A 24,795-nucleotide genomic window follows, 5' to 3' on the forward strand; every position below is an offset into this window, starting at 1 on the left:
CAGTCAGGCAGTGAATTCAAGAATGTGAGTTGCATGAGACAGAGGGTCATTTCCTTGCAAGGACTAGGAGAGTAGGGCATCAGAAAGAAAAAAGGTAGGAGGGGACAACAAGATTTCATGCCCAAGGAAACTCAGCTTGTTGGAGAAGGAGAATTTCTTAGGAGCAGCTGTATCTCTGCCTTTTCATAATAAAATGTTTTTAATAGTGACAAAACAGAGATTACCAAGTACAACTCTACTGCTCCTGGCAGAATTCAACTTGCATCAGATGATGGGCCAGTGAAACAGAATATGGTATCATTTTGCACTTCCATTTTGCCTGTGGTTGGTTGCTTTCAAATAGAATGATTACATTAGCCTCAAGCAGAACATCTAAGTGAAATCTCCATATTAACTTAAAGGAAAGTGAGCTATATGGAGAAATAATAACCTATATTCCAGGCTGGATTACTTCAGATCCTACAAAAAGTCCATTAAAATGCAACAGAATTTGTACTTTCCAAACCTGACACCTGGCCCACAAGAGAGCACTCATTTCTAACATTCACTGCAGTTGTCTTGCAAAGTCAGAAGCTGCAGTTTTGATTTCTGACTTAGCTTTTTGCATCCTCACTTGTTTGGGCACCAGGGCTTCTGTACTGGGATTGTCAACTTTACACAGTGGTTCCAGGTCGTTTCCATGCAATACAGATACGAACAAAGAAATTGTATACATACATCTCCAAATTTCCAGCAACACTCCCAACACAGCATGCCTCTGTTCCAACGAGATGTCATATTTCATAACATGTTTTTGTTTGCATGGTAACTAGCCAGTAACTTGGCATTCTTCTGCTGTTCTGTGTTTCGACACCAGTTCAAGCACTAACTGCTTAAAGCTGAGCACATACTTCCTGCATTATTGAAGTAGCAATACATACACACACTATAAGCTTCAGCAAAGTCCTTGCAGTAACTGCTTGTACAGCAGGTATGGCTCCACAGGAAAATCACAGCTGACCCCAGGTTTGTCACCCACAGTCACCTAAAGGAACACACAAGGAACCTGCTCTGAACATATGGAGCATTTTGAAAAATCAAGTTCTTTCTGGGTGCAGTTTGGGGAACAGGGTGAGATGCTCTTCTTTTTCCATTCCCCAGATCTCAACCTCACTATGCACTGCCCTGCTTACTGTGTCCTGGCCTGAGGCACCCAGGACATCTCCACAGGCTGACTCCACTCATCCAGGCAGCAAAATCAGGGTCTCTTCTCCACAGGATATGGGACCTGTTCTGGCTCACTGGAGAAGCACTGCAGCACCAGCAGCTACAACCAGCAGGGACTGAGAACCAGCCTGGGGGACAGGGTGCCTCAGCCACCCTGTCATCTGCCAGATAATACTTGTCCTCCTCCTTTTACACAGAGCATGCAAACAGATCAAAAGGATCTGGAGCATGACCTGCAGCTCATTTCCATTTTTATCTCTAACAAGTCCTTATGGAGATGCACTTTCGGCCCACAGCGATCCATTGTGCCTGCGTATGCACACCTGACCTAAAAATGCACGGCTGGCTGACACCTTCTAGCATGGAGGAAATCAAATGCCTAAATTTCCAAATGCCTTTGCCATTTGAGAGCACACGTAAGGCTATATTCTGCTTTCCAGCTGTCGCAGCTCAAACAACCTTAATGGATTTAACAGCACAGATAAAACCAGCCTTCCAGCCTTTGCCCAGGAAAGAATATTTTGCTATTTTAAATTATCCTATTTTTCAGGTAATTCGTAAAGATTAAACTGGGCAAAAGGGAAGGTGGAAGCTTACCCAGTAGTATTGTTGGGTTGGATGATATTCAGAAAGCTCAAGCTTTAGGGATCTGTGGTGCTGATTCAGCCCATTCACAGAGCCAGGGGTCAACCCACAGCTCTACTTCTCTGGAATGCAGAAATATTTATTCACATCTGGAAACAGCCCATCTGCACTGGAAACTTTTCTAGCATTTTCTCTTCTATTATGATACAAAAGGTACCAAGCAATCCTTTTTTTTTCTTTTTCTTTTTCTTTCTTTTTTTTTTTTTTTCAATTGTTCTATTTATCCAGCAGTCTCCCCTTCCATTTTTATACCTACATTAAATAAGCAAGTCATGCCTGTTAGGAAGTAAATCAAAATGCTTTGAAATCCGCCAGAGTGGGTACCAATAACACAAATTGGTACATAAATATTGAGGCCCTAGTGATCCTCCCTCAACAAGTGAGCCAAATAAGAAACCAGGTGAAGCCCTCCCTTTTTAATTCCGCTGAACTCTTGCTAATAGCATGGAGGCCCCCCAGCACACACCCCAGCACTCCCTGCCTTGAGTGACAGTTTTCAACACCACCTTAATTAAACCTGCTCCAAGCAAATTTAATCAGCACGGCGAGCAAAATGGCTTCTGAAAGCAGGGAGCACTTTACATCAGGGTTTGCAGCACAACTGTCAACAGGGCTGCGAAAACATTTAGCTAAGCATCAGTGGAGACTTCTGGTTACAAAGAAAATAACTCCTTTTGCAACTCTTTGAGCAAACCACTTTGGAAAGATCCTGAGGAAAGTGAACACAGGGAAGACACTTTCCCATCTGCATCCCATCCCTTTCAGTTTCAAGAGGAACTTCTCTGAGTGTCTGAAATCTGCCCCTATGTTTAATGTCAGTGGTAATATTCCAGGACTTAAATTCGGATCACAGACAAATCTATTCCTCTTTTTCCTGTTCTTTCCTAAGTGTCTGCTTTCAGTCAGTGCAGAAGACAGACTGCTGGGCCAGACGGACCCTGGGTCTGAGCCGGCACAGCCTTTCTTACACTCATTGCATATGCAGTATTTTCTACACTACCCTGTCACAGGCAGTGCAAAAACTATTTGCTCTTTATTTCTTCTGGCTATTATTTAGGTAATTACACTAGGAACTGTACCAAGCAAATGGTTTCCTCCCCTATTGATGCAAGACAAGTCTCAAGACTGACGATAATTCCATTGCCTTGTTGTACAAATAACATAAATCTCACTGATGGATATTTTGCATGATCTCTGATTGAAAACAGCCTTGAAAAAATACAACTGTCTTTAAGTGCTGTCTTCCCTAAACCCAAACTACTGTGGAAGCAAATAAAAAGCAACTCTTTTGTTGAGCAAACTACAACAGCACTGTTAAGTAAAGCCCCAAGGTAGATATTTCTATTAATTTCAGTATTGAGCAGCACAGGCTGACCTGCTCAAGAGCTGCCCTCCCTCCTCCATGCCACCAGCCAAAGGTGTGCTGAGCAAAAGGCACAGGACTCCCCTTGCATCCCATCTGCTGTGAAAAATAGCTGGTACTGGCAACAAGGGCAGGCAAATAAAGAGGCAGTGCTACAAACTCTCATCTCCTACTCCCAGGGACCATAAGGAGAATGAGGACACCAACCTCTGACAGGCTCTGTCAAAGCCCTCTCTTCCTGCACCTTGTTGGAGCCAATTGGCATTCCCGTGGTTTTGCTGCCACGCACCTCATTAAAATGGAAGTTCTTGGGAACTACAGCCCTGTTGGCTTTCCTCAGAACGGCCATGTCTTCTCCACTCGCTACAGACACAAATCCCAAATGCACAGTGTTAGAGAGAACATCTAAAGGCACAGTTACATCCAGACAATAAAGATACATCTCAAGCAGTTTTGGTCAAATGCGAAGATGAACATACACACGAATCATCAAAGGAAAGGCCCTTTGCAAGAACTGCTTTTAGCAGTCAAATGTAAAAAACCAAGAAATTTGCAAAAAAACCCCAAACAACCAAACCAACTCAAATAAACAGTACTAAAAAAACCCAAATTGTCTTTAAATTTCTGTTGATAAGTCAAATATCCCATCTCTCTGTCAATAAGTGCAGACTTCTTTACAGGCCCTATACAAATTCCTATGCTTTTCAGGCAATGAATATGTAAAAAATTTAATACTACCTTCAGTAGGAGTTAAACATAAATGAAAATACCTTATGTCTAGAGCACTCTGCCAGAAACCATCTGCTAAAAATCTCCAATTTAAACTTAGGCTTATGACATGCCTGGTTACTACTGCAATCCCAAAGTAATGGCAAATGCAGGGAAAATGCAAGCTTCGGTGCCTTTCCTACTAAATATCAAAAAAAATCTGTGAAAAATATCTCCTTCTTGAGGGGTATAGCCTTCCCTCCTAATATTCAATTTTAATCTGGAGATGAAAAATTCTTTCTTAGCTCAGGACCACCAGTTTTTTTTTCTTTCTCCAAGTAAAAGTGCTCTCTAAATATGATCCAAATTATCAGGTAATTTTGCTTCAATCTAAACTGAATTGTTTCAGCAAATCAACCCTTTGCAATGTGGTGTCATCTTGATGCCACCACGCTGTCTGAAGGACCTGGTTTGCACATATTATTTACACAGTAGCAAATACAACACAGTTAGAATCTGCTCAGAGTTTTTAGACTGAGAATACACAGAAAAGCTGCACAGTCCCACAGGGCTCTCCAGGCTCCCTGGTTTGGCTGGAAGTGAAGCAGCATCTAGCGCTAGCCAAGGAAATACTATCACTCAAAGACACTGAAATAGCCGTGGAAAGAAGACACCATGCAACAACACAGCACTCCTATAGCTTGACTGTAGAAAAGTACCTCTCTTCAAAACTCTTATAGAAAAATCAGAATTTCTCAGTAAAATATTTTGGATTGCTAATCAGAATGGAAAACAAACAAATACCAAACCTTTTACAGCTTCAGCAGAGCATGTAATATAACTTTTCAAAAAAAAGCTAAGCACTTTCAATCCTCAGGCTTTAAGCACAATATTCACATGATTTCCTAGACAAAATTTAAATCCATCAGTATTTCAACAGTTCCCTAAATTAATAAGCTATACTATTTTAGAAAAATCTGTTCAAACAATAGAAAAACAGAAAGTGAATGGTGTCAATTAGACACTAGCTGAAAGTCCTGATGTGTATTAAAATCTAAAAAGTATCTAGAAGTTAAGACTTTAGAAAAATATTAATATGAAATACCTATGAGTGCAATCTTAGAGGAAAAATAATGTGTTAAGCCAAGTACATATGGAAGCATCTAAAATTACAAGCTCTTATTCCAACTCCTGGTTATTCAGTAGCTAATCTGCACTGGAAGAAGGTAACTAAATACAAATGAATTGTTAAGAAAAACACCCAGTATTTGCTTGAATATTTAACAGCTGGAACAGCTGGTCTGGATTACTGAACAATGAAATTCAGTGTGCAGTCAGGTAGTGAGGCAAGAAAGCTCCCTGAAAAAGCCACAGCAGAAGGAAATAAAATAATAAGCATTTATAACAATCATTTTTTTCTTCTTAACCAGCTATTGAATCTCACACTGAATGTCCCATTTCATAAATACATGTGAATCAAATCAACACATCTAGAAGCCAGTTTTAAAGGTTTTTAAAGGCTTCTTAATTTCATTTTATAGTGACAAGATAAAATGGGATTTCTTTTTTCTTTAATTGAACATGTTGGATTCCCAGGGCTGGAAAGATGCTAAATTTCATCTACTTATTTATTTATTTGAAAGTATATGAAATCTCAGGAAATTTTTCAATCACTTCTTATCTTCACTGGCTGGCATCGCTGAAAGCGAGAGGCTTATCTCAGATATTGACCCAGGACAGTTTTATTGAAATTGTGTGAACTTGCTCTGATGGTCTCTGAAATACACGAAAGTGCAGCATAAGCACAGAGGCCCAGAACAATTCCCAAGGGACGTGGGACTGCAATATGCAAAGGTGTCTCTGGATGAGGGGTTGTAGCTCAGCGATGGAGAGCAGTGGGGATAAAGGAAACCATTTTTCATCTTTCTGTTTCTGGTCCCCACAAGCTCAAGGATCATCTCCTCATCAGATGACAGCAAACGAGATCCAGTCCACCTAATTCAGATGGACTCTCTTGCATAGGTGTATACACACAAGTATTATTCTTCAACTCTTGCTTAAATGCTAGCTGTCTAATGGCAATTCCATTTGCAAACTTTGAAAAACATCTTTTTCTTTCCAGCTCAAGGAAGCTGAATGCTTATTTTACAAGGACTGCAGCCCTGGTATCTAAAACCTGGATTCTCTTTTGATCTGCAGTGCTATTTTGATTTGAACCTTCTTCTCCCTGGCAATGGACTCAATGGTCCTTCCATCGCCAACTTCTGCCTCCAGCTGCCTCGTTTTCCTGATTCAGTGAAACATCTGCTGTCAAGTGGCCCTTCTGGTATCGATATCACTGCAATAGTCAGGCAGTCCAACGCCAGGGCCATGAGTACAGGGTAGATATCCCAGCAGACTGATCACCAATCAAACCAGTGACCAAGTTCAACCTTGACAAACTTTTCTTAGAGGGAGCCAACACCTCATCAGGATGACCAAAACCTTGGAAAACACGGCGGTATGGAAGACACTGTCAAGTTCAGGCACTTGATGCTGTGCCAAAAGACCCATCAGAGCTTCTTCAGATCCTCAAGTGGAATTCCTTTATGTTCAGGCACTGACTTGTCTTGCCAAATAGTTCTAATGCGATTTGCATACCTCAGAAAAGATCCCAAACTTTGCAAGTTAAGCCAAAACACAAGCCCAGCCAAAGCCTCCACCTGCGCAAAATGTTTATTTTTAGCAGCTGCAGACTTAGGGGAGCCTGGCAATAAATTTGACCTGCAGCTGCTCATCATGCCAACGCTGTGTCAACAAATGGCAAGCTGGCAACCAACACATTAAACACAGCACTATCCGATTTATTCAGTGCATTCCTAATCAGAGGGGAGACAAATGGTGGTACATGCAGGAGACCCAGATTTAGAGGAGGCTCCTGTTCATCCATTTAAAAAAGATCTGGCTTGAACTGCCTTATTTCCTTGTTGGCCAGTTCCATCCATGCCCATTCATGGATTGTTTGTTTACTATTTTGCAAAGGAAGCAGGCGCTTAACAACAGATGTTTGATGACAAATTTTTCATTGGACTTAACTGTGAGCAGGGGAAAATGAAGAAAAACACTGCAAAAGTGTAGATGCAACTCACATCCACAGACCTCTCTCCTTACTCCAGTCTTGATGGCAGGGAATTACCCTGGGTGCACTGGTGGGACGGTGCATCCAGGCAGCACATGCAGCTGAACAGCTGTGCAATGCCTTCTGCTCCCACCAGCAATGCCAAAGAACGAAGCAAGGATCAAGCATGTTGGGGAAATAAGAAGCCTACAGCATTCCTCTGTGCCTTTCTTAGTCAGGCAATGGCTCTGGTGCAGTGGGACAAGGAAGGAGGGAGGAGACAGTGTTTCCCAGTGGGAATGTAGTAGTGACAAGCAAGGAAGGAAAACACAGGGCGTAGGACAGTCCTTGTGCTCAGGTCTAGGGTGAAGGGGTGAGGGAAGACAAAAGCCCATGGCTGTGATTCATTCTGTTTCTGTACAGCTGAGACACCCTCAGTAGCCAGTGTCCATCAGTTTTGCCTTTTCTCAGACCAAAGGGAAACACAAATACATGTGGAAACAAGACCTTGGGCCAGGCCTATCATGTCTGCAGGACTTTGGACTATCCACTGGCTAACCCTCACAGCTTTACTGACCCAGCCCAAACCCCAGCAGGGTTTGGAAAGCATCATTGATCCCATGGGCTGAGTCAGCCACTGCAGCACTCCCAGTAGCTCTGCTCACAGGAAGGCTCAGGGACTGTCACCTCCTGTTCCCAGAGCAAGAGTGTGATGGAGAGGTGAAACACTTGATTTCAGGTAATGGAGAGGTTGTCAGCTGCTCTCTTTTTTTTCCAACATCCTTGCCAGATTATTCATAGCTAAATTTAAATGGAGAACAGTTTCACAGGTGAAAGAAATACTAGGCCAGACTGCATGTCACATTGCTACATTTGCTGCCTTGGCTAAGTGAGGTAGTTTTTTTAATTCTGCTTTGCTCAGTGATGATCAATGTGCAGCCCTGGCAGGGTTTGACTTGTGGAGGGGCACCACTCATGGCACCTCTGTCGGGCACGGGCTTACCCAAAGGCCAAGGGCACTTGTGGTCTGAGGGTGAAATGCCAGCTTTTCTCCTAGCTGAGAAAAACTTCCCTGCACAGAAAGCAGGAATGACACACAACCTTCACATAACCCGACCCCTCTGGGCACATACCTTCAACAGACAGCTAAAAAAAAAATAATAATTTTAAAGCTCTTTATCTGATAGACAAGTTGTTATTATACCGAAAGAAGGGAAATATCAGAGACAAAATCCTGAACAGTGCTGACTACCCACAAATCCCATTAAATGAGTTTTAAAAAAAGGCCAAGACAACAATGAAACTCTTCACCCTTAATCCTGGATTTATACATGTGTTGTAATTAAATATAAATTGAATTTCAAAGCCATTTCAAATAAAAGGGCAGCTCAAGAAGCAGAGCAATAGAGAGATCTATATATAAACATCAGTTATACGAATACCTACTCAGTGCCAACATAACATAACCCCCAACAGCTGAATACCCTGTTACACAACACTGGCCAAGTTTTTGTAAATTTGGTGAAGAAATGGTACTTCAGAGGAAACATAAGAAAGCAATGGTTGGGCCGGGGGCAAGTGCATTCATATTACAATTGTTAACTCAAAAAAGAAATTGGGAAGAGCCATCCCTCTTTGAAATCCATTGTTGTGTTCTGTTTTCCAAACACCTGCTGAAGGTATTTTTGGCCCATAGACCACAGGTCTGATTTTGGCCATCCACCATTAGCCTATGAAATAATTGGTATGTTTTATCACCCTTTCCTTGCAAGATGAGAGGAGGGGAAGGTGGCAGGCACAGATGCCTCTGGCTGAACACAAGGGAGGATACTTTCTGCAAGAAGCCAGGCAAAACTCCCCCCAGTCAGATCCAGACTGGAAAAAGCTGGGAGTAGGCTGGGCTAATCTGAGAGCTGGCCCTCCTTCCAGCAGAGAACCTGACTGGAGCCCTCATGGGGTTCCATGAGCTACCTGAGATAGAGGTCATGCCACATCCTCCATGGGGTTGGCAGCCTCAGACCAGAGCTTGGAACACGCAGGTTTAGTTTCTAGCTCTGCCGGAAATTCCACATGTTACCCTGGGCAGGGAAATCTAATCCCTGTGCTTCCCTTCTCCACTACCGTGGCTCTTCCTATTTGTCCATCTCCTCTGATTAAATGTTGAACTCTAAAAGCAGAGGCTGTGTGTTCATATGGTGTTTCAAGCATTGTGGCTTGATAGGATTTGGCACATTCGTGTGCAGTGAAATCAATCAATCAATAGTCAGAAGAGTTGCATTACAGCGTAGCATGGGCAGAGACACCTACTACAGGGTCTGCTTTTAGTTTCTTGATCTGTTTCCAAGAACCTTAAGGATAATTTTGTTTAAGTATGTAATGAAACATTAGGGCTAAATCTGTAATACACATGAAAATGAAGTTATGCCATGCAATGAATAGTTATTGTCCCCCTCCTAGTAAAAGTTTATTACACACAAAATCATTCTGGAGGCAAAGGTAGCCATTAAAATGCCTACACACCTAATTCTGGTTTAACAGCTGCACAAAGCAGTGGCTTTGTGCATCCTTCTGCAAGATCCCAAAAGTAAAGAGCAGTTATTTTCTGGGAAAAAAAAATAAAAGAGGCAAAACAACCACTCTCATTTGTTTCAGCTGAGCTACTGTACAGCAAGAATGAACTGTGCCTGCTGCCTCTTCCAGCTGTCAGTGGGTCACCAACACCACACCTTCCCTGCCTGCCCGCTGCCAGACCTCTTGGGTCCTTCTGAGTAAGCCCTGGCACTGTTTTGGTGCAAACCCTCTGCCACCCTACTGGTGGAGGACACCAGCATGGCAGGAAACCTGCTGGAAATGACAGTGACAAATGTTCCAGCACTGAACAGCAAAGCCATAGACTCTCTTAAACCAGCCGTTACAGCACCTATATTTTAATTTTAATGGCGAATCTTACGGAACAGACATGCTGGAAGAGCAATAAATAATAAGTTATTGTACCCGGTCTTTCATTTTTGAATAGTTAAGGAGATTAATGTACTTGTCTGCATTACTACTCTGAGCTATTCTGAAAAGAAACGCCAGGCAGAGCAACTTCTCCACGGCCATGGACGTACCAAATCGTGGGCATGCTTTGCCACGTGCCTCCACAATACATACTGCAGCATCTTGTTTGGATTGTCTTCTCTAAATAAAAGGTAGATCAATAAATAAATTTAATTAGCACATTAGAATAGCCATTATTTCCTCTGACACATAATGATGGAAAAGAAACAACTTCAAAAGAGATTTGCTCAATTAACACAAGACTTTATAATGGCACTAGAATAAGATCTTATCACAGATCTAAATAGCCTGGATTGCAATTTCTCTCTGACACATACTGGCATGCTCCTGACAGTCATACTTAGAGGGATCTGTCTGCACTTCCATGATACCCCTAATCCCCTGTTTTGAATATTTAATAACTACAGCAAATGGAAATCAGCGCACCATATTTCAGAGATAATTCCCATAAGAAGGACATAAGAGGGCTGTATTGCTGCAGCCTATTCTTCTAGCTGTTCCCACTCAAACTTCTCAGTATTTCCCAGTGGAAAAGTCAAAAGACCTGGCTTTGTGGGCAGATCTGGGGCTGTCATGCAGGTATCCATAGCTGCAGACCCTGAAATGCATTTCATCAACACAGAGCAAACATAACACTGGATTCTGCAGTTCTCCTTTGTGCCTACAGCTGAATCAGCAGTCCTGTTTGGCCACGTGGTACATAACAGCTACAGCATGGAGAACAACTCCAAAATTAAGGAAATTTAGCAAAAAAAATATTAATCTCTTCAGTATATTTTTGTTGTTAAAATCTCTAATAGAATATTTTACAAGGAAAAATCACAAAAGTTGTTCCTCAGAGCAGTCACCTCCACTGGGTCTCAAACCAAATCGCAGAATAATTTTTCAATGAAACCATGAACCAGTTTTACTTCAGGCGAAAACACTGAGATTTTCCTTAAAAGACAAGCAAAATTACATACATATGACCAAGATGCTGCAAGCCTTTCTTGTTAGGATACTGAAAAGCAGTCAATAGAGATTTCTCATATCGAAAATCAAGACAAGACAAATCTCATCTTCGATTTGTCTTGTCTCTTTCCCTTGTCGTGGTTTGAAGGGAAGTGAGTTTTTTTGGAAGTAGTGGTCAAACCAATCAGTCTTTAGATCTGAGTATTGGCACCTTTGTTGGCCACTAAGAGGTGGACACGCCTCTGAGGACACGAGGGGTTAAAAGCCGGATTTCCCAGCAGGACTCTCTCTTTCCCTGCTCTGCTTTCGGAGAGGGAGCGTCTTCTCCTCTCCCCTGCCCGGGCCTGGCTAGGCCGGGTGGGGGAGGGGAGCAAGGTGGGCCTGGCTGAGCAAGGTGGGCCTCGGGGTGGGGAACAGAGGGAGCTGGAGTGGAGCTGGTCCAGCTTCCATCTAGAATGGAGGGGTGGAGGGAGAACTTTGGAGGTGCCTTCCGTCCCCCTCCCTGTCCCATCCCGTTCCCCCCCCTTTCCCCCCCCCCGGTCCCGTCTCTCTCCTCCCCCCACAGAGAGAAGGTGCCGAGTTGGAGCTGCTTGTGAGAACTGCAGTGCTTGCGATCGCCTGTGCCTGACCTTGGTGGTGGGAGATAAAAGCTTTTAACTCTTTCTAAGGCAGAAGAGAGTTATCCCTGGACGCTGTATTCTCATAGTTGGTGGTTTTAGAAGAGAGAGGACAGCCTGGGACCGAGAGGGTAATGTGAGATGAAAAGAAGCCCCTTCGATTGCCGGAATGAAGAGGAGTGGCTTATGAGGCTGGACTTTTCTTGCATAATGATAGCCATAGACGGACCCTGGACCCTCCTGACTATAAATAAGACTGTGTTTGGGTGGATGTTTTTGGCTCAAACCCAGAGACGTTCTGGCCTGCTTCTTGGAGCCCCCGGCCCCAGGGGTAAATGGGGGGGACCTGAGTCCCAAAATGAGAAGATGGCTGGTTTTTGGTACTTGGCCAAAACATCCTTAAAAAGAGCCCTGTTGCAGTTCAGGTCCATGGACGGCAGTGAGAGTGCTGGACATGGAAAGGAGGGTGTCACCCTGGCAGACTCTTCTAGGCAGTGCCATGGGTGACGTGGGAACACGGGATGGTGGACCTGTGTTTCCTGTGGGGGGATGGTCTGTGGTGCGAGAGAGACTCCTCTCGTCCTGGATGGAATGTGGATTGTCTGAATTTTAAAGGATGATGATTTGGATTAGGAACCCAGGGTTGTTGAGGGATTAAGCAAGTAGATGAAGGTAATGTGCTGGAGTCAACTGAGTGAGCATGTATGGAATGAAAATTGGGGGGGAGGAGAAGCAGTGTTTTGGGAGGTTTTCTCTTCTGCTTTTGGGTGGTTGGGTTTTTCTTTCCTTTTCTATTGTCCATTGTTATGTAATATAATAAATTGTCTGTCTGTTTCAAGCATTAGGCCTGCTCTGCTCTGTTCTTGACCACATCTCACAGCAGTTCATTAGGTAAAATATACCCTCATGGGTGCATTGGCATTTTGTCTAATGTCAACCCATGACATCCCTTTAAGAAAGAAAAGCTTCCTTGCAAAAAGGAGGAAAAATCCCTCAAAATAGCATTTTCCCAGGCTTGCAACAAAGTACAATTCTAAAACAGTTGGTTTAAAAAAAAAAATCTTTACGGCAACACCTATGACCTCACCCATAGGCAAAGGCAGAAGTCTGCAAAGACAGCAATTCTGTGCAACACACAGGTTCTTCTTTTAATGTACAAATCAAATGCCTAATGCCAGTGCTCACTAGGGGTTGTGTTCAGCAAAAAACTCAGGCAGCTCTACTAGCTGCCACTTTTCAACATCCATAGATATCTATGAAAAAAGTGGTGTAACTGGAAGAAAAACAACAGGCATCTTTCATCTTAACTTACTGTTAATTAACCCAATCTTATAATTTATTTCTTGGTAATTTTACAAAGAACCTAAGCAACTGTGAACTCAGTTCAAAAGTGGAAAAAAAACCCCTTTCTTTGAAGGCTTCTGTGAAATTCTACTGCATGTGCATGGAAAAAATAACCTTGTCAGTACAAAATGCCTTAAAGGAATCTCCCATCAAAACCCCAGCGAGGATGTAGACTCTTGACTGAAAAGAAGAGATCAGTGCAGTCTCTGGAGACAGTATCAAAGGCAGAGATGCTAAGCAACAGCAGATTTAGCAGATCTCTCACTTCCATCTCTTCACTCCAGGACGCCAGCCACCTCAAGAGACTAGCTCACATCAAACAGAGAAAACGATCAGCTGTAGGCTCGAAATTAAGCTTACACGGTTTCACAAAAGACCTGAGTGTTTCTGAGAGATAAATACACAGCTGAATTTTGAACAAGGAGCCTGCCGACCGCTGACGGCATCCTGCTCGTCTCCATCAGTGGCTTTGACGGGAGCCATGGCAGAGTTCCACATGTGCAGTGCTGAGGATGCTCCTGGCACCAACAGACTCCCACTCACACAAACAGCCTCGCCTTTTAATTCCCCAGGTAAACGTGCAAACCACAAGGGACTGACATCAGTTATATACAGAATGGTTAAAATACAAGTTCAAGAGATGCCGCTGAGAAGGACCTGGATGGCTGGACAGAAATCACTACAACATTTTGCACTATGAGGGAAGAGATGCCAAAAGATCACATAAATGCTAAAATAGGTAGCTGTAGTTTGTTCCAAGCACGGATCATGACATAACAGCAACTTGAGACTCATGGGGGATTCAGATTCTTGACAACATTAAAGAAAATCTCCTACTTCTAAAAGCCAATCTACATGCCATCACTTGGCAGACGTTTAAACTGAAAATCTTTACAGTTACAAATTAGTGGTTTTAAACACTTACTCAAAATACCTCTTGTTTTAAGACAAAATCTGCTCTGATAGAAGACAGAGGTACGGTGCTCCAGCAACCAAAAATCTGTTGGGTTTAAGGATTCTTTTTTTTTTTTTTTTTTTTTTTTTTTTTTTTTTTTTTTTTTGTTGAATGAGCAGCCTTGTCCTAGCTCTGGGTCACAACCAGCACTACATATTTTCTAAGACAAAAAAGGTAGCTTTCCTCTTCCATGCTTGCATGATGCAGACCAATTAAATATTTGTCCTCTAAAATTGGAAATGTTGTTTTACATCAGGAAATCATAAAGGTTTTCATTTGTTTTGGCTTTCATTTGCAGTTTGCCTCTCTGAAAAATGATACAGGAAGTACCAAACATATTGTACTTACACTCTACATAAAGATAAGGTCTATCAAAAATCTCTTCACTTGTGATGGATTACTTTTTCAGGAACAAATACATAAATAGCAATGCTCTGAAACTGCCTTCTATTCACATATTCAAATCACTGCAAATTAGACATGTTTATGATGTCTGGAACAGCAGAGAATGAAAATGGTAACAGATCCCACCCCAATCTCACTGGGAAATTCTGTGTCAGCTGCTGGAGAAGTGTCCTGTGTAATGGGGCAGTGCTTGGCAATGTTTCCTCCCATACAGGAGTGCCACCTTATCAGCTGGCAGGGGGAACAATTATCAGCTGGGAGGTGGAGCAAGAAGAGAAAAGGAAAGCAAGAAGAGGCGGAAAAAAAAAGGAGAAAGTCTATTCCTTCACAAGACTTTAAATCTCAAAATTGTTTGCAGACCCTCATGAAGCTCCCAACTTCTCTCCTGGTAAGAAATCCCACACGAGCAGGAATGACTTCCAAACACATGTCTTGAATGGCAATGTTTTTAAACTGTAATCTTCTCCATGCCTCAGTTACCCAGCTGTAACATGGACAAAATTATATGCCTTGCCACTCTGAAGTTTTCTGAAAATAATAACATATGTATTTGAGGCAACCAGACAAGATATGGTAGGATTGATTGTCCCACAAAGGTCTCAAAAAAATTAGTATATCTCGGAGAAAATTTTCAATTACATGCAATAAATACTCTCCAGCCATGACACAGTGAGTTAATTCCTAATTATTCACTGTGCTGTGATATATTTTTTATCACTTCTTTGATTCCTAGTTTTTCAAATACGCCTCTTTTCTCAGTCATTTCCTTCAGGCAAAAATATTCCCCAGGTAAAGTGAAAACATGACATCAAATAGAAACCAAAATAGCAGGGAATGCTGGTGTACAGAGTGGTTATTGTGCTCGCTGTAATAGCCTCATGCAAGAGCTGCACAAAAGTCCTGTGATAATACAAATATAAAATCCTTGCATAGACAAAGATACACGCCGAGGCATGAAATAAATGAATGCCTACTACTGAGTTACATCAAGGCTGAATTTTCCCCTGGAGTCCATGATTGATTAATTCCTGTAACTTTGGTACCTGAAAGACAGGAGATTTTTGTTGGTAGTAAAGAGCCTTATAAGATATAGTTAAACGGATTATGTTGATACCTTTCATGATGTAACCCTAATGATAATTTAATTGAAAAAGTGCTTTAAACCATAATAGCAGAGAAGACAGGATTTCCTTTTTTCACTTTGACAATTATGGGCCAGTTCAGAACTGCTCTCAAAATAAGGAGGAAGACAAATTTCCAATCAACTTAAAGAATGTGCAAAATTCTGCATTAGTTTTCCTCAAGCCAAATACAGGAAAGTACTGGTATCAAAGCCCACAGATTTTTCTCATCACTATTCCCAGATCTTTCCTCTTCTATCATAGAAATCACTCTATTTTTATCCATGTACAAGCATGCTCATTACCCTACCACCTTGTACATACCATTTTTGCTATCGGCTTGTCAGAGCAAAGAGCTCCCTGCTGATTGAGGAGCCAGTGGGCAAAGCTACCCAACTTTTACCTGTTGTCCTCCTGTATACTCTCTTAAATCTGGCATCTTTTAGTGCTTCACAAGCATTGTTTCAGATGCCATCAACTTTATAAGACTGAGAGCATCAAACCACTCATGAGCGTATGATCATTATCATCACGTGCATTGGTACCACCACCTCACAGACATACTGAGAGTAGAGACAGAGTAAAATATTTTCTTTAATTTTCATATGATCATTTTCCCTTCCATAGGTTACTGCTGATTTATATATTTCTTGTAGCCAGCCTGTGGGGTACACATGAAGCAGGACTCATTCTAAAACTTCATTCACAGGACAATGCAGCAGGACATGGTCGGCATTTGTCCATGATCCCATCATGTCTCCCAGGCTAGGGGAGAGATGTTGCAGCCAGCTAAAAAAGCTGATTTTCTGCCACTATTTTAAGAGGGCAATCAGGATGAGCTAGGTATTTACAGATCAGCTAACCTGGTATTGATTTCAGGCAAAATAACATAAAAGCTGTTATAAATGCAATCAGTAAAGAATTAAGGTTGGTAGCATAACTAATGAAAATCAACAAAGTATTATGGAAAATAAGTCTTCTTGCATAAGCTTGGTATCATTACACATATGGTAGGAAACACTGTTGAGGAAATGACACCCTAAAAACTACTGTCAGTCATTTGAATTAGTTTTACATGACATTCCAATTAAAAATTATCAGTGGACGTAATCAATAGAGAAGAAAATAGATTAAAAAGCTGTCTGATCTATCCTAAAATGTAATTGTAGATGGGAAGCTATCAGCAATTACAGATATTTCTATGGCAGTTTTACATGGATTTGGTCTCAATCCAAGGTTGTTCAAATTCTGTCAGTAACTGGGGCATAAAGTGACTAATAGTAACTATATCCTCGACAAAGGTTTTTGGAAGAACAGTACTAAGGTAAGAGAACATCAGACCAAATCAGCTCCAGAGAGTGAAGCACAGTAATTGATAGAGGAGAGTCAGCCTCAAATAACCAGCCTCCCAGTATAATCTTATTTCAAGTTCACATACGTACCAATAAAAAATAGTTTGCCCACAAAGAGCACAGGCTGCACTTGAAAAGTTGTGACTTAAAGGCATTTACTATCACTGTGGCTGACCAATTAAACACACAATTAAATACACACAAACCAGTCACAGAGGAAACCATCTCTCACATATGGAAACTGGAGAAGGAAGTCGGTATTTGCAACTGTAAATGATGCTAATGAAGCATTTATGGCACACCAAAATTTCTGGCGTCCACTGTTCCAAAAGGAGTTTGACAAGCTGAAAATTACTCAGAAAAGGGCAAACAAAAAGGCAAGTCTTCTGGGTACTTTGCCATATTCTGAAAACAAGAAATAAAAAAGAAAACACACACATACAGCCAACTGAATGAACAAAAGAAAAAAAGGCCTGAGACTCAAGTCCAGGTCTCAATTTGTCAAGGAGAAGGAGAAATTGGAAACACTTCACATCATCTGTAGAAAGAATCCCAGATGTGCACAGCAATAAAAACTTGAGTGGATGAACTCACAATGAAGGAAAAGGAAACACAAATAGATAAACTGTACTTCTCATCCCTTCTCCTCTAATATCAGCCTTATTATCCAGCTACATTCCATAGCTCAGAACCTGAAAGAAAGGAATAAAGAGGAGGAGGCAGCAGCACTGGGAAGTACAAAGCAACGTGCACTAAGATGTGAAGCAGCTAACCAGGCATAAGTGCTGATGCTACAAACAGCAGGGCATTGACAGTGTCCCTCCGATAAGTGGGAAAGCTTTCTTTCCCAGCTATTCAGCAATCCTCTGCCTAAGGCATAAACATACTCTTCAGCCATAGAATTCCATCCCTATCTATAATGAAGACAAGAACTATGTATGTGCGTGCACTGACTGGTGAGGAAGCTCAGAGCAGTCTCTGTCCTCAGCTTGCTTTTCCATAAAATTTGTTTGTATCATTGAGCAATCATTTTGATGAAAACCTTGCAATTTATTTTGCCTTCCACAGCAGTGACATCAGCACTCCCTAGGCAGGAAGAATCCAGAGATTCAGAAGAGTTATCACCTAGCCACAGACACAGTCAGGCTTTGGTCACCCAGTGGGCTTTTCACACCTGATTCAACCACAATGACCCTGGGGCACCTTTCGTGATGTTGCTCAAACCTATGTCTCATCACCTACTACCACAGTAGTACTGCTTTTCCCATAATTTCCCAAATTTTCTGAGAAACAAAATACATAGCAAAAATAAGACAAACTATTATTTAGATAGCTTCAAAAGATATCCAAAAGGTTAGATATCCTCTTCATCTAAACATTAATGGGTACCATTGACTTAGTCAGCTAACTTCAGTTTTATTTTGTGGTCCCTTGCACGTGTTCTACTTCTGGTTTTGTGAGATGAGGGAGGAAAGGATTAGTTAAACCCAAGAGAGTCAGAACTGGCATTACAAAGCCATAATATGAATGGGCTGGCCCTGTTTCAGCTTTTCAAACAGTCCTACATTTCTAGGGACATCCTAAGGTCATGAGCATTATACGAGTCTTCTGTTTGTTGTATACACCCAGAACATTTTCATATGGCAGGAGTTCAATACTTGCATTCTAAAGCATTTCCATTCACTGGTGCTTCATGTATCCCTTCTATATTTTCTCACTTTTCATTGCTGCACATCCCCTTCATGGATATGAAACACTCTTCCACAGATATGTAAAAACAAGTTATTTCATCTCTAACATACTGCTGATTTGCTTATCACCCACACTTCTGACAGGGAAATCATGGAGGCACAGAAATCAGCATAAAGACTAGCACATTAAGAAATGAAAGAGAAGCATTTAGAAAAACTTAACACAAGAAAAGGGGACAGAAAAAGACAAGGTTAGATCTAGACATGATGTGAACAGAATGAATACGCCCACAGGGCATAGAGGATGCAAACAGTAGGTGGTCTTTAAAGCTCTCATCTTCATTCCCAATAAACTAGAGGTGGCAGCTGGAGAATGCAGAAAGCCTACGGATAACCTCACCACCATTACCTTCACTGTTAGCGTGTCCCACTACCATACTTTGGAATTCAGCTGGCACATCTACTGGCCATTTACTACTGAACAACATGTCCCACCTTCCTCCCCCCTGAGCTCACAGCTGCAAAATCCCAATCCCTTCATGCCAGCCTCGGTGTTCATCTGACCTGGGCCATTGATACAGCAGTTTAGGGATCTAGACTGGCAGAAAATATTTCACTTTTAAACTTCCTCACATGTGGTAGCAGTTTGGTTCTCTGAACTGGCTCCCCAAGGATGAGAGAGGCACCCAAGAAAAGGAGGTTGCAGCCACCACGGTGCAGGAGGCTGGAGCAGCACCAACACTCCCAGCAGCCACCAGCCTGGCCACGGGCAGAGCCTCCACAAGAAACTGCACCCTTGCTTAGCAGAGACCCTGTTTTCTAACAGTATCACATTCATTACCTTACAGAGCACCTTCTCAATGAGGATACGCTACATTTTTGAGTGATCAGTCAAACCCAAACAATCAATTACACCTTTTGTCAAAACTGTTTACGCTTTCACACTGTGCTGGAGTCATTAAGAATGAACACTGAGCAGGACTGGTTATTTATCCTCCTCCACTTGCCCTGAAAGGGAATTAATCTTAAACTTTCTGTTTAATGATCTCAATACAGGCTCACTGTAAATGACAGCAGGCTGCACTGAGAAATATTTAAAAACAAAAAGGCCTCTGAATGACAGAGTTTAGCAACACACAACTGTTCCTCCACATGCAAGCCAAGGGAAGCCAAACCTCTGTGGAAGGCGAGGTTACAAATGTGCTGCGTGCCACTCCAGTGCTACAGAAAACATGCTGTAATTAGCAACCTCTAGAGATTTATTCAAGCTGAGAAAGATAAAAGTGAAAGGAGTGATTCAAAAGCAATTCTTAAAACTGCTGGCCGACCCACTTAACATTCTCTCAGCGTCTACACAGAAAATGCAACTCTTCTGTCAAAGAGAAGTAATTAACCAACCTGCCCTGCCCATCCATCGCCCCTCTCAGGATGCTGGCCACCAGCATGCTCCAGCCCACACAGTGAGGTGGGACAGCGCCACAGCCCCACACAGCACCATCACCTGCAGCATGCTTCAGCAGAGCATCTCAGACTTATTGCTACATGTGGTCCAGGGTGCGACACATCCCTGGGCTTGGCCTGGCTGTAGTCCTCAGCAAATCCCTCCCTCTCACTGCCCTGTACCACTGCAACCTTTCCATATCCACCAAAACCAGCAATACATGTTGTCAGAGCAGAATAAACCAGAATGTTTCAAATTCTGGTCTGGGTGATTTTCACTGGTATGCAGGGGGGACATGGGGCTTCATCATGTAGCAATCTCCTCCCCACTGCCATATTCAGCAGACTTAATCTGCAATGCTTGTCTAGATGGGGTGTTTATCTTATTCCCTTCCCTCCCAGAGGAAAAAGAAAGTCTGCTTTTACATACTTTAAGAATTTTTTTAATCCAATTATAAAAGCAATTTAATTTTTATCATTATTTTCCCATCATTCTCACTGCTCCCCTCCATGGATCGCCTTCCATCGGAGCAAAGCTGACAGTTCCCCACAGCAGCAAGCCACATTGACGGCCATCATCTCATTCATATGCACACTGAGAGCACTATAAATCTGCTCAAATATCATCCCTCCCCCGGGGCAATGTTTTTTTTCCCCAGAATATCTACATTGCTAGCTGCAGAAATTTCTCCTTCTAATTAACTTACAGGTTCCAAATATCACCAGCTGGAACCACAGCACAAAGCCTGGGCACTGAACACAGGGGAACCAGCTGAAGGATGAGAATTTTCGCTTTCCTTTCGTTGCTTAGGTGCTTTTTTTTTCTGTTTTTCCTTTCAATTTTTTTTTTTTTTTTTTTTTTTTCCTTTGACTTTTTTTCCTGTTCTTCCTTTCATTTAAGAGCCAGCAAGTTGAAAACTACTGAACCCTTTATCGACACATGAATGGACAACGAATAAGCCATGAACTGAATGAATTGAAACTATCCACAGAACCCTTAACTGGTATTTTTGTTGGCCGTGTCACACCACGTTATATTTCTGAGGTGTCATGTTGATGCCTGAGTCACGGTGCAGCCTGATGGAAGAACAAAGCACAGTACAATGCAACAGGACATACTGGTGAGGTCAAAAACCCCATCTGACTGCTGATTGACTGCCTACCACTAATTTGGATTTAGTTAATTCCTTCTAAAAGACAAGAACAAAAGTTCAGAGAAGGTTAAAGGGCACATGCAGAGTTTAATAATCTATTAACACAATAACCTGCCATATATGACTATGCAATAAGCTGAGGGAATTTGCCAGAAACACTTCAGTCTGCAAACATTATTTTCAACAAAACTTGATTCATTACACACTCTGTATACACAGAGAAGGGCAGTGTTTCTCTAACAAGAAGGTTCCAAGACATGAGCTGAGTAGAGCTAAGGTAAAAAACAAACTGTAAGCAACAGCCAAAAGAGAAAATCAAGTTTATAATATTTTTAATTTTTGTTGATGAAAACCTTTTACTGTTGGGACTGAATTCGGGCAGGCTGGGAAAGAAAACCTGACTTCAAACAACAGCAGGGAAACAAAGAAGTCATTCTAATCTTAAAACCATAAAGATCAACTCATTAAATGATCTCTGCCTTTCAGCTCCTGCTTTTCAATGGACAGTTTTTGCTTTTATTGGATTTTCTTTACTTAATGCACCCAACAAGGCTGATCTCCATTTTTACTTAAAACCAAAGGCAGTAATCAGACATGGTGCTGATCCTGAGAAGAGAGTCCCCAGACTTCAATTCTTCTGCCAATGCCAATGTACCAACAAAAGTTTATTCCTTCCACTGCTTCTGCCTCACTACAAAAGAGTTTTGCTGCACTGGTAGTCCCACCAGCCTCCTGGAGAGTGAACTGGGACATCTGAGATCCTAAACCAGGCTCAAGCAGGAGCTTGAAAAGAACAGGTTTGTATTCCTTACAGCAGTGAGGGAGATCCTGATGTTGAGGACAGTGTGATTTGTGATGATGATCTTAACCTAGCACCAGTTCAAGAAATAAACTAGTTACTGTCTTTTAAGGCCATTCATATTTTGCCCAAATAAGGCTTCAAGAAAGTTTCAACTGAAGTTCTTTTGGCTTGCAATACTGTTTTTGCTGCCTAAATAAGCCCATAGAACACTTAACCAGTAAAAGAATGACACCAATAAAGCTCTCCTTGTGTTACACAAATATGTGCATACTTTGGACCAGGACAGCAACATTGTGAATGAATGAAACAAGGTACAGCATCAAAAAAATCTCCATTTTCCTACAGTAACAGAAGGCTCAGAAGGTACTCCTGCAAAAACAGTCATGCTGTCATAGTATCTTACTGACTTGAGTATGCAGAGAGAAGCAGTTGGTAAAGAACTTATGGGAGCATGACAGGAAAAAAAGGGGTGTCTGACAAATCCCAAGAAGGCCACAATCATGCTCCTCAGACTAATTTTATGGTAATACAAGAAAATCAGAAGCAAAGGGAAATCAAATTTTGCTCAACCTAAAACCACCCCCCTTGGTTTTGATGAAATTTTTCTGTGACTGGGAAGATTTTTTTAAAAAACAACTTGTGTGCAGCATTTCAGTATCAAAAATATGCAATGCAGCTTCAAAAGCACCCTAAAGTTCAGAATCCCTTTAGGTTTCCTTGTCTTGCACCCATTCACTTGATGCATCCACAAATCATTCTAGAAAACACTGGCCACGTATAAAAGCACGTTCCAGAACTGTCTATTTTGTAGTTAACATTCCCTTCAATCCTACTACAGATTTTCCATCTGGAGTAGTGCAATCCCTCTATTATATTAGGTGGACCACTGGCAACTGTGTTCCTCCATCTGGCAGTCCCTGGGACTGCTGCAAGCCCATGGAGAATGTCACAGCATCACAACTGTGATTCAAAAGCATAAAGCAAAACCACCTGATTGCCTCTCATCCTGAAGTAAATCTTGTCCTTGAGACAACTCCCATGGGATGGATTGTTTTGCTGCAGGATCTTTCAGACCAAAGAAAATCAGTGGGTTGACACATGAAATGGAGGGGTTTAATTTTTGCAAGACGTGCTTTTTAAATGTATCTATCTTAGTCCACGTGACTGAAACAGGAAGACGTGTCAGGGTGACACTAGAAAAATCTTTAAAATTGCAAATTTTGGCACCAAGTTTTCATAAACCCTCTCCTCATCCTCAGGAACTATATAACAGGCACTCGGGCAGCAGATTTACAGCTTCCCATTGAAGCCTTCCAGCCATCCATCTAAAGAATCAATTCCTGCTCCTTCCAAAGAGCAATGCAACAAAAACAGCCCCAGCACCTCTTTGAAAACACAAACTCAGAGCATACAGAAGGTACCCACACCGTTAACACAGTTATGAAATTGGGAAGCAGCATCAGTCTTAAGCAACATATTTTGCCCTCCGCTCATGCTGTTCTGAAACAACACAAGGACTGTGAGATGATTTTCTCACTGAGTAGCACCATACTTGGAGTAATACATTACTGGTGGGACTCCCCTGATGATGTATTACACTAATGCATCATTAGGATGATGTTTCACACTGATGATATATTGCAGTGCAACATAATGAGAGCCATAGCTCACTGGGTGCATAATCCTGCCAGGAGCTGTGTGCCTGCAGCTCTCTGACTTCATTTGTAGTTCAGGGTGTCCAGAAGCTTAGATGGATTAGATCTCAGATACACACATCTTAAAGGATGGCAAGAGTCAGAAAAACGCCAGCATACAGGTGGGTGTAGTTAATTACAGGCTTCAGTGTACAGTATGCTAATATAAAGATGTACTCTGGCATTGCATTTTAACACCTGCGCAAAACATCTTCAAACGAAGAAGTGGCTGTAACAGAGCTGCTGAAGCTCCTTATTCCTATGTTTCCCTGCAGTAGCCATCATAGCAGACCCTGGGTGCTTGCAGCATTGATAAAAATACCTAGCTTACATTTGCCATGGCAGATGTCTGTTAGAAGGAGGAGGAAGGCTGGGGAAAGGGGGTGGTTGCTTGTTTTTAATCAATAAATTCAGTGGAAGCAGTTCTGTTCAGCTATTTTTATGACCCAGACTAAGAAAAAAAAATAGGTAGTTTTGCCAACAATGAAAGATTCTGGTGACCTTTTTTCTGACCTTTTTTAACAAACAGAGCTATTTGATCTGTATGAAAGTCTAAAAAGACCTTTGCAGTATGATCAGTGTCACTGACAAGAAGGCAACATTTTAAGATTTGTGAACTCTTAACCATGAAATCATATATAATATTCAAAAAGAGGGCAAACTGGTAAATAAACAAGGAAAGAACAAGTCAATCTTAATTTATAAAAGAACTTCTTCAGTCTCTTACTGAGACATTAACATTTACAATTGAACTTCATTATTTATTTAGTTTTTGCTTCAATACCTTTGGGGTTCTCAAATAAGTCTAAATATGCATGCAGACACACTCACAAATATAACATAGATCCTGCATGCAATTTCCATCTTTTTGTATTTGTTTAGTTCTGAAAAACATAACAGTATTTTAGGCAACCAACTAATGTGCTCTGCATCTTCATCTTCAGGTTCTCCAAAATGAATAGACCAGACTCCTCTCCAGGGAACAGCAACCTCTCTGGTCACAGATTTAAAAAATGTAGCTTTCATACCTTTCTTCTGACATCTATAATTGAGAAACCACAGGAAAGAGTAGACACTTTAGCTAGCTTAATGATGAGTTAATATCTCCTTGTTTCTCTTTCTTTACCCCCTCATGTGTAGCCTTTCAGACTGCCTGAGCTATAGGGCTCTGCCTCATAGATGCTATCTCC

The 24,795-nt window shown here is 41.7% G+C and overlaps 1 protein-coding gene and 1 long non-coding RNA gene across 3 annotated transcripts in view; one reads left to right on the forward strand and one right to left on the reverse strand.

Moving 5' to 3' along the window:
- RARB (retinoic acid receptor beta) overlaps positions 1 to 24,795 on the reverse strand; it is a 323,835-nt gene that overhangs the window by 153,752 nt on the left and 145,288 nt on the right. The window lies entirely within an intron of this gene.
- On the forward strand, positions 11,170 to 12,486 carry LOC134562962 (uncharacterized). Its single transcript, XR_010083294.1, has 2 exons — positions 11,170 to 11,424; positions 11,699 to 12,486. It is a non-coding gene; the product is annotated as an uncharacterized LOC134562962 (long non-coding RNA).

The sequence above is a fragment of the Prinia subflava genome, chromosome 1, assembly GCF_021018805.1.
Source record: "Prinia subflava isolate CZ2003 ecotype Zambia chromosome 1, Cam_Psub_1.2, whole genome shotgun sequence".
NCBI classification, from domain to species: Eukaryota; Metazoa; Chordata; class Aves; order Passeriformes; family Cisticolidae; genus Prinia; species Prinia subflava.